The sequence below is a fragment of the Protopterus annectens genome, chromosome 2.part0, assembly GCF_019279795.1.
Source record: "Protopterus annectens isolate FY-2018-M chromosome 2.part0, PAN1.0, whole genome shotgun sequence".
NCBI lineage: Eukaryota > Metazoa > Chordata > Ceratodontiformes > Protopteridae > Protopterus > Protopterus annectens.
The window spans coordinates 1,070,462,463-1,070,481,479 of NC_056728.1; positions in this window are offsets into that span (position 1 = coordinate 1,070,462,463).

Here is a 19,017-nt window from a genome sequence, read left to right on the forward strand (position 1 = left end):
CTCCTAGACAAAGTAACCTTAGACAAGCTGGAAACCAACTTAGCCTTAGAAAATGAAATTAAAACAATAACTTTTTTGTCTTTTGTACAGTATAAATAAAACCTAAGCTGATGGTGAATATCCAAGGAATAAAGATGATAATTTCCTGTACTTGAAAATTAGAAAACCTGATGATGTATAGATTGGCTTAAGTTTGTCTCTGAAGCCACCTTGAGAAAGAATGCTGTTTTATTCCTGAGGGAGATTTATGAAAAAATCATATACAGGGGTTTGCACAAAAAAGCCTGCAATTCAGAAATTCTCCTGGCTAAAGTAACTGCCACCAAAAATGTCTTCCACAACAGAAATTTTAAATCTGCAGAAGCTGCAGGTTCAAATAGAGCCTTAGTGAGGCTCTGTAACAAGACAGTGATATCCTAAGGAAGAATGGAATCTCTCAACAGAGGTCTCAAGGGAAAGGTCCCCTTTAAGACAGCTTTCAAGAGCTTTAAGGAAACAATGATAGCAAGCTGTTCTCCCACATGAAAATTAGAAATGGCAGTCAACTATACTTTAATTGTAGAATAATTAGCCCCCCAAATGGAAAAGACCTGCCAGGAAATCCAAAACAGAAGCAAGGGCTGCAAGGAAAGGATCCAAACCTTTAAAATTCGCCAAAATACTGAACCTCTTCAACTTGCTCTTGTAGGTCTTCCTAGTGGAAGGCTTTTGAGAAGATGTGAGAATCTGCATAACTCTGGAGGACAGCCTGGAACCTCTAGTTATCACTAGAAGTGGAAAAGCCAAGCAGTCAGACTAAGGGATTTGACATCCGGGTGAGACTTGCCAGAGGAGTGAGAAATCACAGTGGGAAGGTGATCCAGGATCCAGGGCAGGTACACCATGTAAGGCCTGAGGAAGGAGAACCAAACCTGTCAGGGCCAAAACGATGCAATGAGAATCACTTATGCCTTGCACCAAGACACTTTCTGAAGAAACTTGACTATTAGTGAAGTGGGAGGGTAGGCATACGAGAGTTTTGGGGGCCAAATATGTACTACTACATCCCTTGGGACTGTCCCTCCTGAGGAATCAGGGTGAAAAAGACGCTACATTGGGTTTTGGCCAGAGTTGCAAACAGGCTGCAGAAAGGCTGGCCCCAGTGGCTGAAAACCTTGAATGCTGCTGACTGACAGAGACCACTCATGTGGTATGAAAATAGACCTGCTCAATTTGTTTGCTAAGATGGATTTGTCTTGGATGATGGTTGAGATAAAATGCTAGGAAGACATCATCCATTGCCACACTCTCATGGCCTCTTGACATAAAGGGTAAGAGCAAGGTTAATCTTGCATTTTGATGTACCAGATCACAGACATGTCCATTTGTACAGCTATCAGACCCATGGGAAGGTAATCCTGTAAAGTCCGAAATGTGAGAAGGATTGCTTGCATCTACAGAACATTGATAATAAGGCTAGCCTCATTCTGGGACCAGGTATCTTGGACCATCCTCCCATCAAAATGCCCCTCACACCACAGGGAAGATACTGGTGGTCACAGTGGCCCTTGATGGGGGAATACAAAAGGACATCCCAGGAAAAAAACAACAGTGAAGTCATCCACCATGTAATGTGTCTGCAAATCCTGGTGAGCTTAATGGGATGCTGCACTGGCTGCGACATCATGGAGCACTGGACCAAGAGTCCACTGAAGTGCTCTCATGTAAAATCTAGAATGCATTACTAGAGTGAAAGCACCTGCCATGGATACTGAAAGTCGAAGAATCAGGTAAGGCCAGTGGGTTCTGATGATGCAAGACTTGAGAAGCCTGAAGATGCAAAAATGACAATCTACACTGAGGATGCCTGGCTGTCTTTGCTCTGGAGTCCAGGTGGCAACCTATGAACTCCAAGGTTAGAAATGTTTCCAACTTGGAGTTTTAAAAATTTATAGTAATTCCCAAGGAAGAAAACAAGTGGAGTGAGGAGTTTCTGGCATGGATTAGTGAATCCCTTGTCAAGGCTGTGATGAGACAATTATTTAAATATGGAAACACCTGGAACCTTTGTTGCTAGTACTGCCATGCACTTGATGAACACTCGGGGGGGGGGGGGCTGTGGTGAGACCAAAGGCAGTTCTCCAAACTCGTAGTCAATGGTTACCAGCTGGAATTGTAGGAAACTCCTGGACTGCCTGGTTGTCTTGATGTACTAATAGACACCTTGTAGATCCACCAAGCACAGCCAGTCATCCTTCGTCAGAAGAGACATTACAGACTGGTCAATGACCATCTGGAATGAAGTCTGTTTTGACAGAAAGATTCCAAAACTGGCCCAAGGTCTCTGTTCTGTGTTACTGAAAAGACACTTAAGTAGATTCTGGATCCTCTGTGGTCTGGTGAGAACTCCTAGATTACTCTTTTTCCTAGCAATTTCATGATTTCCTGCACTGCTGCCCTTCTTTGTCGGGGTAGAGCATCTGGAAGGGTCTTTTTTGATGTCTTTGGAAAAGATAAGAAGAGAATGGAATAACCATGATTTATTACTCTCAACACCCAAGAGTCAGTGGTGTTGGCCTTCCAGCCTTGTGAGTAGAGAGTTTGCACACCCCTCCCCCCAGACTGTCTGCAGGGAAGGGCACTCAGGCAACTGTTCAAGGGCACTGAAAAGCTTCATCAGCAAAGGGGGTACTAAATTCTTGATTCTGCAGTACACTTATGTCCCTATGGTGATGTCCATTTAAGTTGCCTCATTTGCCCTAGGTGCCCTGTCACCAGAAGTATCCTAGGTGAAACTTTGGGATTGTTGGAACCAAAAACATTTCACCCCCTTTCTGGTCATGAGAAAAGTACCTCTAAGGGGTGGAAAAATGGATTCCTATGGCAGACACGGTTTTGTCACCCTGCTTGCTCCTGGTTAATGTACCTTTGACCCTGGGTGCAAATAAGGTGGATCCAATAAAGGGGGCATTCAGGAAGGAGATCTTAAAATGTTCTGTAAAATCACAGCCACATCCAGGCATGACAGCAAATAATAAGGGCAGTGCCCGCTGTTCTAACCATACCATCCACTGTATTTGACAATAGGCACATGGAGTGACAGACTTATGGTCGGCAGCTGGGTTTCCAAACATGGGCCACAGTTGTGGGACTTGCATGAGATTTAGAAACTTCCTTCATCAAAAACATCTGCAGTCTGGTCAAATGGGCCATATAATTCCTCACTCACAAGACAAAGGTCACTGAAACATACACACACTTCCCAAACCTATTAAGCACTCTGGATTCTCTTTGGCGGGGGCAAGATAGTCAAAACTTACCTCTGAAAATGTATTTTTTAATGACTGCAGCCATCTCTATGGCATCTACCGTAGGCCCTTTATGCCAATGTGCTCTATCATTTTCTGATAGAATTTTTTTCTGTTTTTTTTTGGGATTGGCTTTGCCATACCTGGTTCCTTCCAAACCCTTTAAGACACCGGATCCACTGAACAGACTGTTGGGAGTACTACCTAGGTTGTACATGGGCCTGCATCAAACGTCTCAAGGAAGGGCAACTCTTCCAGAGAAGGGGCAGTAGTGTAACAACATCCCTTCTAATCACTTCTAAAAACTCACCAAATGAGACACCTTCCAGGGAGAATATCTTGGATACCCTTCCCCTTCATCAATATCAGTGTCTTCAGTTAAAAGACTGCTGGGGAAATCTAAAGGCCTCCTTTTCTATTTAAGCTCCCTATGCTCCTCCACAGGGTAAGATACCAGAGGAGAATCAGAAGCACCAGGGGAACCCACACCTTAGGATGGCCCAAGGCTGGTCAATGCAGACTGCCCCAGAGTAAGATGACGTGGTACCATTCCAGAAATGGTGGAAGTCTGGGCTGGATCCAAGGAAGAATAGATTACCCACTCTCTCATGTGGGACAGAATTTTCTTGAATGACTACTCCAAGGCTGGATGCGAAGACAACCTCCTCAAATCAGAAGCTCCCCAAAGGCAATCCTCCTGAAGTTGTCACACACCCTGGTCGGATCAGAGACAGAGGCCTGTGCTGAGATGTCAAAAGCCAATGCTCTGAGAGGCAAAGAAGCCTTTAAAAGCCTCAAAGTAAACCCTGGCCTTCAGCTCCTGGACACATCTGCCTCTGAAGTAATCAGAGTGTAGTGTGTCAGTGAAACTGTCAGAGTTGACAACGCCCAAGACATCGACACGAACAGGGGGACCACATAGGTAGAACTCTGATCCAGGCTTGCCGGTTTTGAAAAATGGACCAGACAAGGAGAAACAACAACAGGGATGGAAAGGACAGTTCTCACCACTCTTATGGTGGAGGGGGCGGGAAGAACCCCAATTGTATATGAGACTTCAAAAGGGTCATCATCTTATCTAACACCACCTCAGTTAAACTGATAGAGGACTACATGGACCTGGAAGAATCTGCCAAAGACAGCTTGGATGATCTGTGCCCTGGCCTGTCAAGGGGGTGAGCAAGTGACTGAATCCTAGGTAGGGACAGCTCCAGAGGAAACAAAAATGTATCAAGCAAATTGGTGACAGATGGCAATTGGATCCAGATAGGATCCGACACTGGAAATAAAGGAGAAGATACCGAACCTGACGGCCTTGGAACCTTTGAGGGAGGTCATTCCAAAGTTTCAGAACCAGGAGACCTCTTCCTGCTCTTAGAAAAATGAGACCTAGAGAAGTAGAAGACAACTCTTCTTCCGCTTAGGCTGGAAAGAGGCCCTTCCAAACCAATTTATAGCATCACTCCAACAGCTCCCTAGGACCAATGGTGGTGCAAATTTCACAGTTTTTCTCAAGATAGTCCAAGACCAAACAGTAAACACACATTATGCAGGCCCTATGGTGGAATCTTAGAGCCACAGGTTGTGCATTTCTTAAATCATGAAGCTTTGTCAGCCACAGCAACACCACACATTCAAAAACATTAACCAGAGAATTTATTTATTTTTATTTATTTATTTTACATTTGTTAACCGGGCTAGTCTAACTGGATATATTTCCATTTTCAGTAGAGGCCCGGGGAGAAAAGCTCCGGCAATTATAGAATTACATTAAAAATTAAAAATTTAAAATTTAAAGAATTAAAAGTAGAAATTAACAGAAAAGGTTTTAATAAAAATACAACAAGGACTTGTGCTTAGAGATAGAAAGTAAGCTGTACAATCAGTATTAATAAGATTGAGAAAAAAGTTAGTTAATTAAGAGTAATTAATCTACTAGAGAGAGTTTAAGTAACTTGGTGGATTTTAATTTAATTTAAGTAAATTTGATACATAAAAGACCCTAGAGTCCTAAATACCCATGTAAAAAAGGCCTAACATTTGCCTCAAGAGGAGACTAAAAACCTAAAATTGTGCTTTTTTTTAGCCTACACAAAAATGGTCAGAGTCATAAAATGGAGAAGAAAGGAAAAAAGGGAATAATAATTCCTTTAAGCAAAACCAAAACATCTGAAGAAGCTAAGCCATTGGAGAAATGCCTATCGTATAGTGTGGCAAATGAAATCTGAGGGCAGAGTGACTCATGGTGCATTATGGAATAGGGAGGAGCCTCAGCCTTGCACCTAATCTGCTGGCCTCGGATCCAATAAGCCATGCACTGAGGCAGATTTTTTTTTTTAATCCCCCTCTCTGCGCATGGCTGCTGAGCAATCCCTGGCATCTACATTTGTATATCACTCAGCGCAAACCTATTATACTCACCTTATCCACTACCAACTGTGCCCTATCGGACACCAAAGACCAGCAGTATCCACCTACCTATACCTGCCTGTGTATCTCCTCACCTGTGTAATCTAAACGTCCTTGGACAAAAAGCCTAAGATTCTGTGCAAACCTATTATGCTCACCTTATCCACTACCAACTGTGCCCTATTGGACACCAAAGACCAGCAGTATCCACCTACCTATACCTGCCTGGGTATCTCTTCATCTGTGTAATCTAAACGTCCTTGGACAAAAAGCCTAAGATTCTGTGCAAGCCTATTATACTCACCTTATCCACTACCAACTGTGCCCTATCGGACACCAAAGACCAGCAGTATCCACCTACCTATACCTGCCTGGGTATCTCCTCACCTGTGTAATCTAAATGTCCTTGGACAAAAAGCCTAAGATTCTGTGCAAACCTATTATACTCACCTTATCCACTACCAACTGTGCCCTATCGGACACCAAAGACCAGCAGTATCCACCTACCTACCTATACCTGCCTGGGTATCTCCTCACCTGTGTAATCTAAACGTCCTTGGACAAAAAACCTAAGATGGTATGTCACAAAGTAATTTTATTTTCTCCCTATACTTTATGCATATACTAGTCCACTACACATCCTAGGTGTACTTGTTAAACTGCCATATCTGCCAGCAGCCATAACCCCCGTCTACTACTGTTGTGTTCCCTGCCTGACTCTAAGACTCGGTAGCCCCCAACCTTCTTTCCAAGAACCCTCTAACCTCCCCCTACTCCATTACTTTTAGTTTAATTTGCATCTAACTGCTGCAATCTCCTTACTGGGTACTTTCAGACTTTGACCAGTAGATGTCAGTCTTTACCCACCTCTAATTTTCATTATTACTCTTCCTACCTCATACTTTAAACTTTTCATGCTTGTTGCACTTTTCTCCTTTTAGCATCGTCTTCCATAGTCCTTTTTAACCTTGTACCCAACTCCTCCATAGTCCCTATAAACCCTGTATCTAACCCTCCACTCCGCCTTCACTACTCCCAGGTTAACCTTTATTCTCCCAAGCTTCCCCTCTCTCTGTTTGTATTTCCCCCTTCCTCACACTCACATCTGCCTTCTACTTATTGACTCTTGATCTTACCTTCCACCTTACTGATTGTTTTTTCTCACTGCTTTTACCTTACTTTGGTCTGCCCTGCTCCGTTCGCCCTGCGGGCTCACTCCGCTCCCCTACCCTACCCCCTATTCCCACCCACCCCCAGTAGTCCTAAACTTATACTTAAAAAAAAACACTCCCCTTTTTTCTAACCTATCACAAACATTCTCATCACTAGGCCACTCCCCTATCACTATCTCTCCTTATTAGTCTTAATTACCTCTCTCAAGTACCACTCCCTCACCTATCCTAACCATCCTCAATACTAGCTACTTCCCAAATCCACCTCCTTCTCAACCTCCACTTGTCTTTTTGATTATTACAAACCCTGCTCTATCTAGTGTAACTTTCTCTTCCATTTCTTCCAGCTCACACACACACTCAAGCTAACCGCACCACATATTTACTCAATACCATGGCCCAAACACACAAAACTATTTTTGCACATACACTACTACTAACTACAGTAATAGCCTCTCTTACTATACCTTATTCACTCACCTTCTTTGAAAATCTTACTCTATCTGTACATAACCATCATTTCCAACAAACTTCTCCATCTTCTTTCATCTATACCCTTATCCACAGTAACATAACCAGTACCTCTAATTATATACTACCAAAATATCACAGAGCAACCCACATGACTTATTTCACTATTAAAAAGAATTTTAATTATTTCAACAAAATCTTTAAATTTCTATACTATAACCAACATCACCTCCTCCTAGACAGTGATATTCATCCAAACCCTGGCCCCAATAATGACATTAGCAATAACCTTAATAATGTCACTGTACCTAAAACCTCTACAATAGCTAAAACACCTAACTCCCTCCTAATAGCTCACCTGAATATTAGAAGTATTAACAATAAAATTTCCCACCTACATGCACTCCTTGATTTGTACTCATTTGATATTCTACGTCTCACAGAAACCTGGCTAAAACCATCCACCCTAGACCAGGAAATTACCCCTCCAGGATATAATATCCTTAAACATGACCATATAAACAAAAAATTAGGAGGCATAGCCATTGTCTATAAATCTAATCTCCAAATTTCCCTCTTTAATGTGCTTCCATCACTTGACACCAAATCTGAAGCACTGTCTATCAAACTTGAAATCAACAACTCCAAAGCAATCTACCTAATTTGTATGTATTTACCCCCTGGTAACAATACTAATACTCTTAAAAACATACTTAGTTGCCTATCTACCCAACTACCCCAGGAGACCATTGTACTAGGTGACTAACATTGACTGGTTCACCTGCAGTACCCAGAACCCTACTAACCACATTAATCTCTTTGGATTCTCTCAATAACCACTCCTTCTAGAATCCACAAACCTAGCAGGAAAGAATCTACTCTTGACTGGATCCTTATCAATAACCACCCTAGCAACTATACTCCAGGTACCCTCCCTGACAATATCAGCGACCATATGCTTACCTATATAACAAGACAAAAACTTCATATCTCAACAACTCATAATCTCAAAACTTACCGCTCAAAAAAATACTTTAATCCAGATAGCTTCCTAAATGAATTGCAAGCATGTGACTGGTCACCACTAACCCATCTTGAACTTGATGAGGCTGTGACCTACTTCAACACTAACTTTCTTCAAATCCTGGACTACCATGCACGTTATCGCTCTACTAGAATAAGAACAAAAACTGCTCCTTGGCTAACTAAACAAACTAAGCAAAAAATGCTCCTTAGAAACAAATTCTGGGCTAAATGGAGAACTACCAAATGTCCATCTGATCATCTCCGCTTTAAACAATTAAGAAATGCTACCAAAAAAGACAATCTTAGAGACAAAAAAGACTTCTACCTTCACCTCCAACAATCCAGTCAACAAACCCCACAAATATTTTGGTCAGGAATAAACAAACTTCTTCAGCCAGGACACTCTACTACTACTATCCCATCCAGTTTCAACCATGATAATTCCAACCAGATCCCTAATGCCTTTAACAACTACTTTACAGAAGCCATACAAACCCTAGCCAATTCTCTACCTCCCTTTTCCACTTCCCTACCAAATACCTCCAAGTCTTCAACTCCTACCTTTTACCTACAACCTGTAAGTACATCTCTAATCTATAAACTACTTAAAAAATTGAAACCTTGTTCCCCATCAGCTGACCGTCTCCCATCTGAATACCTACAAATTGCCGCAAAAGCTATACACTACCCCATATCTATCCTTATTAACAGAACTATTTCTGAAGGTAAAATTCCTACCATCTGGAAAGTATCCCACATCATCCCTCTTCATAAAGGTGGATCTTCTACTGAGCTTTCTAACTTTCAACCTATTGCTTTACTCTCCCCATTATCTAAGATAATGGAAAAATGTATTCATAAACAACTACTTAACCACCTACTACAAAATAACCTACTAGCAAATTGCCAACATGGCTTTAGACCATTCCACAGTACTACAACTGCCCTTCTGTCCTTTACCGACTCTAATAAATAAAAATCGTAACAATAACTCCTTCTCCTATGCACTATTTATTGACTTGTCAAAAGCCTTTGACATGGTCAACCATAACTTACTTCTAAACAAACTAAATTCCTATTCTCTGAATCCACAAGCATTACAATGGTTTAGGGGATACCTTACAAACAGACAACAAGCAGTACTTTGGGATAACAATCTGTCGTCATTACTTCCAGTTAATATTGAAGTCCCACAAGGCTCTACCTTAAGACCCCTACTTTTTTCCTTATTTATTAACGACCTTCACTTCAACATACCTCAAGCTACCTGCATTCAATATGCAGATGACTCAACCTTAATATGTACTGCTAACAACCTAGCCTCCATCCAGTCACTTACCCAAACTGTATTCCAAAATGTCGAAAACTGGTTTATGCAACACTGCCTCCTCCTTAATCCCAAGGAAACAAAACTACTGCTTTTTACTCCAACTCATAAATCATCCAATCCATTCTTCTCTATAACCTCTAATAATGCTACCAACATAATCCCAGATACTGCCACCTGTCTACTAGGTGTTACAACTGATAATCGGCTTAACTACGATGTCCATATTAACTCCACCATAAAGTCTGTTAACAAAAAACTTGGGACTCTCTATAGAATTAAACCCTTCCTTAACTCTTCAGCCAGGAAAACTATTGCCCAGACCCACCTCATTTCTACCCTCTTCTACGTCTCTGCCATTTATACTAACCTATCAAAAAACAACCTCTCCAAACTTTCCATCTGTTACAGCATAGCTAGATTCATCACATGCTCTTCCTTTAAAACTCACCACTGCCTTAACCTTAAACAACTAGGATGACTAGAACTACAGAACCATATACTCGGTAAACAGTTACTTATCACTCAAAAGATCCTGTACTACCCCAATAATACCCCTATCCTCACTGATATGATTTCACCATATAAAAATCTAGCTACACTACGTTCTGCCAATAAACTTCTGGTATCCTCGAACAAATCAAACAACAAAGCTGGTGACTCCCTTTTCTCTAATACTTCAGATAAAAACTGAACATCTTAAAACCCAGTGGCTCTGTCCTTGTACTAACCCAGACTGAAATCTTCTGCCCCTCCTGCTCAAAACACTTTCCCCACTCCCTAACCTATGCCTCCAAACCTACTTATTTCTCTTTTTTATATTAAGTATACAAATAAAAAGGATCTTACTCTGTTTTGCTCATATCTACTTTTGTGTGTAGAACAATGTTTTTTTATTTTTTTATTTAGCTTAACCTTTAGTATAATGTCTATAGTCCATAATTTTATTATTATATTTTTCATTTAACCAATGCTACCTCAGTAATGTTTTTATACATGTCTTTGTTACATATTGTTAGCTTTGTTACTGTTCATGCTTGGAGCTTATCTCCCCGGGCCTCTACTGAAAATGGACATATATCCAGTTAGACTAGCTGGGTCAACAAATGTAAAATAAAAATAAAATAAATAACATTAGATACACTTGTATTTTCCTTAAAGGGGTTCATGTGCATATATCATACCAGCTTCCAATACAGGAGGTTTACGTATTACACAATTGTCTCTGTGACATTTTTACCCTTTGGTTTGGTAGATTTTGTGTGTGTGTGTGTGTGTGTATATATATATATATATATATATATATATATATATATATATATATATATATATATATATATACACACACACACACATGAAAGTTCTATACTTGTTTGTGTCTTTCGGCTTTTCCCGGCTAGGGGTCGCCACAGCGGAACTCCGGTCCGCTAATGATTGGTAGTGGATTTTTACGTACCGGGTTACCAGCCCTGACGCACAACCTTCAACGAAGGCATGCCCCATTCACATATGCCTCCACATAGAAGACGCTCTAGCTGAGAATCGAACGGGACAACGTCTTGCTATGAGGTGACAACACTACCGCAGCACACATGAAAGTTCTATACTGCAGAATGTAAATGCAGCTGTTTAAACATCTCATGTGAGCAATTCTTAAGACACAAATTAGGTCTTACTGTGATTCAGTTTGCTAATTTAATCTGAGCAGTGTAACTCTTACCTGAGTAGTGTCAACTACACTCCTGTGAAGCAGACTGTGAATTCAACCCTGTAAATCTATAAATCTGCCTGAATAAATAAAAGACAGAAATGTATGCAGTATCAAGAATAACCAAGTCAGAGTCTGCCTGTTAACAGAAGCACAAATGATACTTGATAAAACACTACGTATGTGGACAGTGAGTGAACTTCAAAGTATTTGGCTTAAAAGTTTGACTGAGGATCTGCAAGTATGTATAATAAAGGGCAGAAGTGAAAATGAGGGCAAAATAAAGATCAAAATTAATACAAACAATACTGCTGGTGATCACGTGTTTTCCAAAATGGTGCCTGAAAAAAATGTGCAGCCAGAAAGCACATCCATCTGAAACAAAGTGCTTACAGACATAAGAAAGTACTACGATGTTTCTTATTTGTATGTGCATGAGGCTATGAGGAGGACACAATAATTTCACAAAAATCTGTAAAAGTCAAAATAAATCTGTGCAAACACATTTACATGTTGTAGAGGCAACTATGGAATAAAACAAAAATGTCTGTGGACATTGTTGAACTGCAAATTGTGAGTGCAGCTCAGGTGTCAGGTGGCAAAGACCTTGTCACACATGACTTTTTGATTACAGAAACCTGTTATCGAAGGCTGAAATATTGCAGTTAAGCTAGTTACAGGTGCTGAAGGTAATATTTTATGATAAACTACATTTGAACCATGGAATATGACCAATAACATGTACAAATCTCTGGGCACTGTTCTAATCCACTCAGAGTACAAATTAAGACCATCACAGTTTACCTGACTGAGAGTACAAGTGCAGAAAACATGGGCTAATGTTCTAGGCAGGGTCCTATAAAATCAGATAATGCAACAAAATATATTGGGTCATAATGCTTCTAAAAGACATGGCAAGAAGAGTTCCAATAGCTCTTAGAAGTACAACTGAAAAGGTCAGTTCTGTTGGCATACAGTAATAGAAAGCCACTCCTATAACCCAGGTGACCAAAGTCAGATTGGCAGCTTTGGCACCTGCTGGAACTAATGGGGTGATGGAAGGAAAGCAACAATGCATCTGAACTAGCTCACATCTCTTTGTGAGAAGGAGACAAGGCATATACTTGGGTACACTTAGAGCATCAGAATCCCTGGTGGACCCCATGGATCACACAAAGGTGCTGTATTCAAAGGGTGAGGGACACCGATTATCTACCTGCGGAGGCATGCATACACATTGCAGCATCCCACTTTAGGGCCAACCTCCTGAATGCTTTGGGAATGTGCAAGTGATACTTGGGCCAAAAAAAGGAAAAAAAAAAAAACAGACCCCATGTGGATGAGACCACAACTCTCATCTGGGTTGACCTTTACCTCCAGGGAGAACAAATGGGCTGAAAGTCTGTAACCCCAGAAGGAACAAATGGGTGAAATGGGACAGAGCCTTGATGATCACAAGAGATTGGTACACACACACACACACACACACACACACACACACACACACACACACACACACACACAGACACACAGAAAAATGAATGGGTCAAAAGCATGATGGTGACAGTACTGAAGCAAGAAAGGCTTAGACTTTAATGGATTAAAAGGAAACATAACTGTTCTTCTATGTGATGGATGTTTTTTTTTTTTTTTTTTTTTTTACAAATTTGGCAGAATGACGTTAGTTCAAACATTACGAAATATAATCACCCCAGTAAGTGTTTCAAACAACAGTAGCTGAAATGACTCCAGGGCTAGCAGGCATGATTAACCTAATAGGATGCTGCAAAAAATCTTGAAAGTAAGAAGGAACAAGTGACAGATCTGTACAGTTACTATGATTATGTTGTTTTAATAACAAACTGCTGCTGCTTAATCAACATATGTACAATATTTATATTTATGGAGAAAGGCTGTATATCCATTCATTTTATCTCCACTCACTCTAAACATATTCAGTATTCAATAACACCTCTCTTATAATCTACGGTACACTTATTAACAGTTTAATTTCTATTCATATGGACATTGTTCTAGATTAGTTTTATATTATTTTTACCAACATATACGCAAACAAAAATGCCTGGCAGGGTGTGTGTTAATGTGTAATTAATGCCCGCCCAAGGGTGTTGTGAGGCCAGACGCTGCAGGCGGAGGGCCTCTACACCCCTGGAAGAGCATTAATTACACATTAATACACATCCTGGAAGGCATTATTGTGCTTAGACAATGAGCTCTGTAAAATTGTGTTTTACTTACTTTCCTCCGCCTAATGTTTCACATTTGTTGTAGTATATGTTAATGGTGTTGGGGGAAACATTTTACATCAGTCATATATACAAAATAATAATAATGATTAAAAAATAATAAGCAAGTGAAACACAATTTTACATACATCCATTCTCTCTCTCCCATACACAGTCTCCTCTTCTTTCATACACACATTCACTCACACAAGATCGGTCTTACTCTCTCATCTCTCTCACACACAGTCTCCTCTGCTTACATACATGCATTCAGTCACACACCACTCTCGCTTTCTCTCTCTCTCTCACGCACGCTCGCACAAACACCTCAACTATCCAGATTTTTGCAGAATGCCCAGATTTTTGCCTTATATTTTTGGTCTGTTTCTACTAAAATGTATGGATTTCTGACAAACCACTGGCTAATCACTGAGAACTGAAGTAAAAAAATTACAGGAGTCATTTGAGTTTCAGACTTCATATCCTTCAGTAATTTCATGCTAATGCAAACCCTGTTGTTTTATCAGCTTTCTAAGTCTGTAAGAGCAATATTTTAAAAAGTGTCCCATTATTTGTGCCTTTGTCCAGATTTCTTGCTTGAAAAAGAACTGAGCCAAATGAACACGCCCTCACTGCACCACTTCTATTAAAACAATCCAAATGGTATCGATATCCACCTTCAATGGACCAAGCAAAACATAAAAGTTTTAAAAAGTAAAGCCTTCAGTTTTAATTTCCGCTTTTCGTCCTGCTCCTAGCAGGACTTTTCAGACAAACAAGAATAAACAAATTTACACTTTTTAAAATAAAATCACATTTCAATTACAGTTGAAATCACATTTCAATTAAAATGCTTAGTTCCCTGTAACGGGATTTAAAAAGGCCAACCCCCCCGACAATAAAAAACACAGCACTTTTTGTACTTTCAATAGTATTTGACTTTGTAAACAAGTAGAACATGAAAGTAAGAAATGAAAAATAGTAAAAACAAAAAAACAAAAGAAATAAATATTTCCTTCTATACTGACAAGTTACCAGCAGTACCGTTCAAACATACAAAAAGTGCAAAAACAACACAGTGCCTGACTGTGTGTTTGTTTACCTCCTTTTTTCACTTATTCCTGACATGTTGACTAAACTTACTTCTTCACCTAAAATGGCTCTTCAGCAATCCTTACTTATAAAGTTACCCTAAGCAACTTCTCCTATTTGTATGAATACTGAGAAACATCGCTCATACAGCTGCCTTATATACCAATACATAAAGGTTCCATGACTCATGTCTGTATTTGAATCTGTATCTTTATATTTCCAGAACTCACCTTATGTTGCTACAAATTAATGTGACCCAAAGTTGTTCAAGGTATTTCACCTCGCTCTTGTTGCCATATTAAAGACCCCAGTGTGGTGGAGATAAATCACTAAACGTCCAATAAAGCTCCACTGTTACTCCATCCTTTAAACAATTTCCAAAGTTCTCTGCTAGTTCATCTTATTCAAGCCTCCATAGCTCTTTGCTTGTGTAGTTACCCTAAACCACCACCTAGTGGTGTTTGTTGGTAAATACCTACACACGCTGCAATGGTTCAACATGTTGTATCACACAAATAAACTTCTGAAAGGAAATTTTATGAGTGAGATGGAGGGGGAGGGGGGAAGGGAATGGAAGCCATGCCCAATCATATGCAAAATGACCTGGTCTACGAGGCCATGCTGTTGTATATATATATATATATATATATATATATATATATATATATATATGAATGAGTGGACATTTTTCCTAAAATAATAATAAAAAATATATATAATATTATAAATAAAAAGTAAAGGAACACAGTAATTTACCTCGTTAGGCTTTTGAGCTTCAGTATACAAGAAATAGAATAAATTTCATTCAAGCCCGGATGACAACAGGCTCTAGTTTGGAGTTGCCATAACAACTCCCTTTTCTCCAACAATAAAGAAGTTGGACCGCCCCTCAAGTCACAAATTTGATCGTCTATGGCTTTAAATTTAAAGGAATACTGTGGGAAACTTTCCACATGTCTGGCCAATGCGTTTTCCTTTTTTAACGTTCTAATACTGTATAAGTGTTCATAGATTCTCTCCCTCAGTTTCCTGTCCATTTTGCCTATATAAAAGGCAGGACAGGTATTACACTGAGCGAGATAGACCACTCCCTTTGAATTACAGTCAAACTTCTTGTTGATTTTATAACTGACATCTCTAATTGTAAAATTTTGGCCAGCATCTACCTGTGGACAATACGAACACGTTACATTTCCACATTCCATTTCTACTCGTTGGATTTAAAGGTTTCCAGCTTTTTTGTAGTATACTTTTTAAATTGGCACCTCTTCTAAAGGTGACCCTGGGCACATCTCTCCATATAAAGGACTGGCTATAGTCAGATTTTACTAGTTCCCATTTTTTATAAATAATAGACCTAATTCCATATCCATCCATACTAAAAGTAGTTATGAAATTTGATGAATGAGTATCCCTCTCCACATTAGTGCTAGGTTGAACCTCAGTAGAATAACGGTAGAGGCTATCTGCTCCTACTGAGCCTCCCAAAATAGGTTGGTAAACCCCTCTTGTTCTCTATTCTTTCACTTCACTTATAAGGTCTAATACTAAGATGGATGGATAACCTCTCTTAACAAACATATCTTCCAACCTACTACACTCCATGTTGAAGTCCACATCAGTGGTCACCATACGGGCTGCCCTGACCAGTTGACCCTTAACCACTGATCGTTTCTGGAAGAGTGGATGGTTGCTAGTAAAGTGAAGTAAGGCATTGGAGTAGGTCTCTTTTCTATAGATCTTTGTAATATAACATTTGTTTATATGGTCTTTACTAAGGTCTACATCTAGATATGCTATTCTTTCTTTTTCAAACACGTGTAAATTTTAAGAAATTAGTAGCGTTATTCAAATAAGTTACTAACTTGGATGCCTCCTGTTCTTCACTATCCACTAACATAAATATGTCATCCAAGTAGCGTGTGTAAAAGGATATTTTCCCTTGGATGTCAGGTTTCCTTAAAATATACTCCCTCTCCCAATATGCCATCACTAAGTTAGCAACACTGGCTCCACAGGGGGACCCCATCGCCACCCCTGTTTTCTGTATATACAACTTGTTGTTCAGTGTAAGATAGTTGTTAGTTAACACTATGTCCAAACGTTCACATAGTAAAGTGATTTGGGGGGGTGGGGCCCCCAATTCACCCAACAGTAACCTAATCCATTCTATTCCTTCATTCTGTGGAATGGAAGTATATAAATCCTTGACATTGATTGTAAGGAAGTTAAGGTCATTTCTAAAGCCTATTTTTTGCATGTTTGCTAGAAATGACCAAGAATCCTTACATATTTGGGTCTGCTGTTGTACATATTTTTTAAGGTAAAAATCTATGAATTTCTCTAGGGGGTATGTTATACTATTCCTAGCATCTACCAATGGTCTCATGGGGGGGGGTCTTCAATGGATTTATGTATCTTAGGTATCCCAAATAATATTGGGAGCCTAGGTGAAAGCATATTAAAAATATATATGTATTCAAGTCTATTCTGGCCTCAATAAACAGTTCTTCAAGGTGGGAACGGATTCTACTATATGCTATATTTAATTGATTTCTTGATACTTCCTCATAAGTTACGGACGTGACTATTTTTTCCATTCTTTCCATATAGTCATCAACGTCCATGATGACTAATCCACCCCCCTTGTCTGGTTGCATAACTCTAACATGTGCCTCCCTGACAAGGAGTAGGGCCTGTTTTTCTTCCCATTGATATATATATTATTCCTAGTTTGTCTTTGTGACAGAAGTTGAAACAAATCTAGCTCACAAACACGTTTGAACAAACCCAAAGTATGGTGCATTGGTAGACGATATGTACTGGAAACATGAAATGGATCATTTGTTGGATTATCTGAGCCAAAAATATAGCCATATTAAGTTTTCTAGTAAACAACTTCAGGTCCAGAATTGTTTCAGCAAAAGACGCCCTTCTCGATGGTACAAAAGTTTGTCCTTTTGCTAATAAGTCTGCCAACAAGGTGTCAATAATTAATGAAGAAAAATTAAAAATTTTAGTCACCTTTAGAATTATAAATGAGTCTCACCGCTTCAGGTCTGTACTCCGTTGTTTCATCTGCACAGGTGTCTTGTATGAGACATGTGGTAGACCTTGCCTCAGGTTATATCCTGAGGCTTGTTTCCGAAAATTTTGATTAAATTTTGCTCCATTCCACCGTGGCTGGTGGTCGTTTTCACTGCCTCTGTTAGATGGTTGATTGTTGTTACCTCCCTCAGAATGTTCATTACATCGGCTTTCCTGATGGCTGCCATGAGCTCTGTTGTTATGATCCGTTTGGACGCCTGGCTGGTAATCTCTTCTATTAACTGGTTCCTTCCATTGGTCTGATATTCCAGTTTGGGAGACAGGAGGTTTAGGATATGCTATTCCTGTTTGGTACGCCTCCCTGTCCTTATTTAGCTTCTTCACTTTAGTGCTCTTCAATTTAACCAAGTATGAATTAATGCTAGAAAAGCATCTATCATATTCATATTTGTACCGGTTAAAGTCCAAGTCACCTTTTATTTTTTCATCCAACACAGTAATTTCTTTTATTAGGATATCGGCTTTATTAGGATATCGGCTGCCAATTGGTAGTGTCTAATCATAATATCCAATAGTTCGAGTCCATGTTTCTTAAACAAACTGAGAAGGTCTTTGTGGAACAAAGAATTCTCAATAAGACCAGTGGGGTATTGCCACGATCTGAGGCCCTTCGGCACAATTCTTCATTGACACACTCTTTGAAGCATGTTATTTCTAATTGCAATTTTTTATATTTCATAAGCTTCAAGTCAAAATTCTTTAAACAATCTACCAAACATGATGGCCCCTTGTGGCATTAGTTGTTATCGGGGATGGACCATTCCCTTCTTGTAAGCAGATTTCTTGCTTGAAGAGGTCAAGGGGTATTGCTCACACACAAAGACGCACACACAGTCTCTCTGCTTTCATACACACATTCACTCACACAAGATCGGTCATCAGTCTCTCTCGATCTCTCTCTCACATACACACAATCTCCTCTGTTTACATACATGCATTCAGTCAAACATCACTCTTGCTTTCACACACACACACACACACACACACACACACACACACACACACACACACACACACACACACACACACACAGTCTCTCTGCTTTCTTGCACGCATTCACGCACACATGCAAACACACACTTTTCTGTTTCGCTTGATCGATCGCGCTCTCTCTCATACACGCATAAACTCTCACACACATGCTTTATTTTATTTTTTATTTTACATTTGC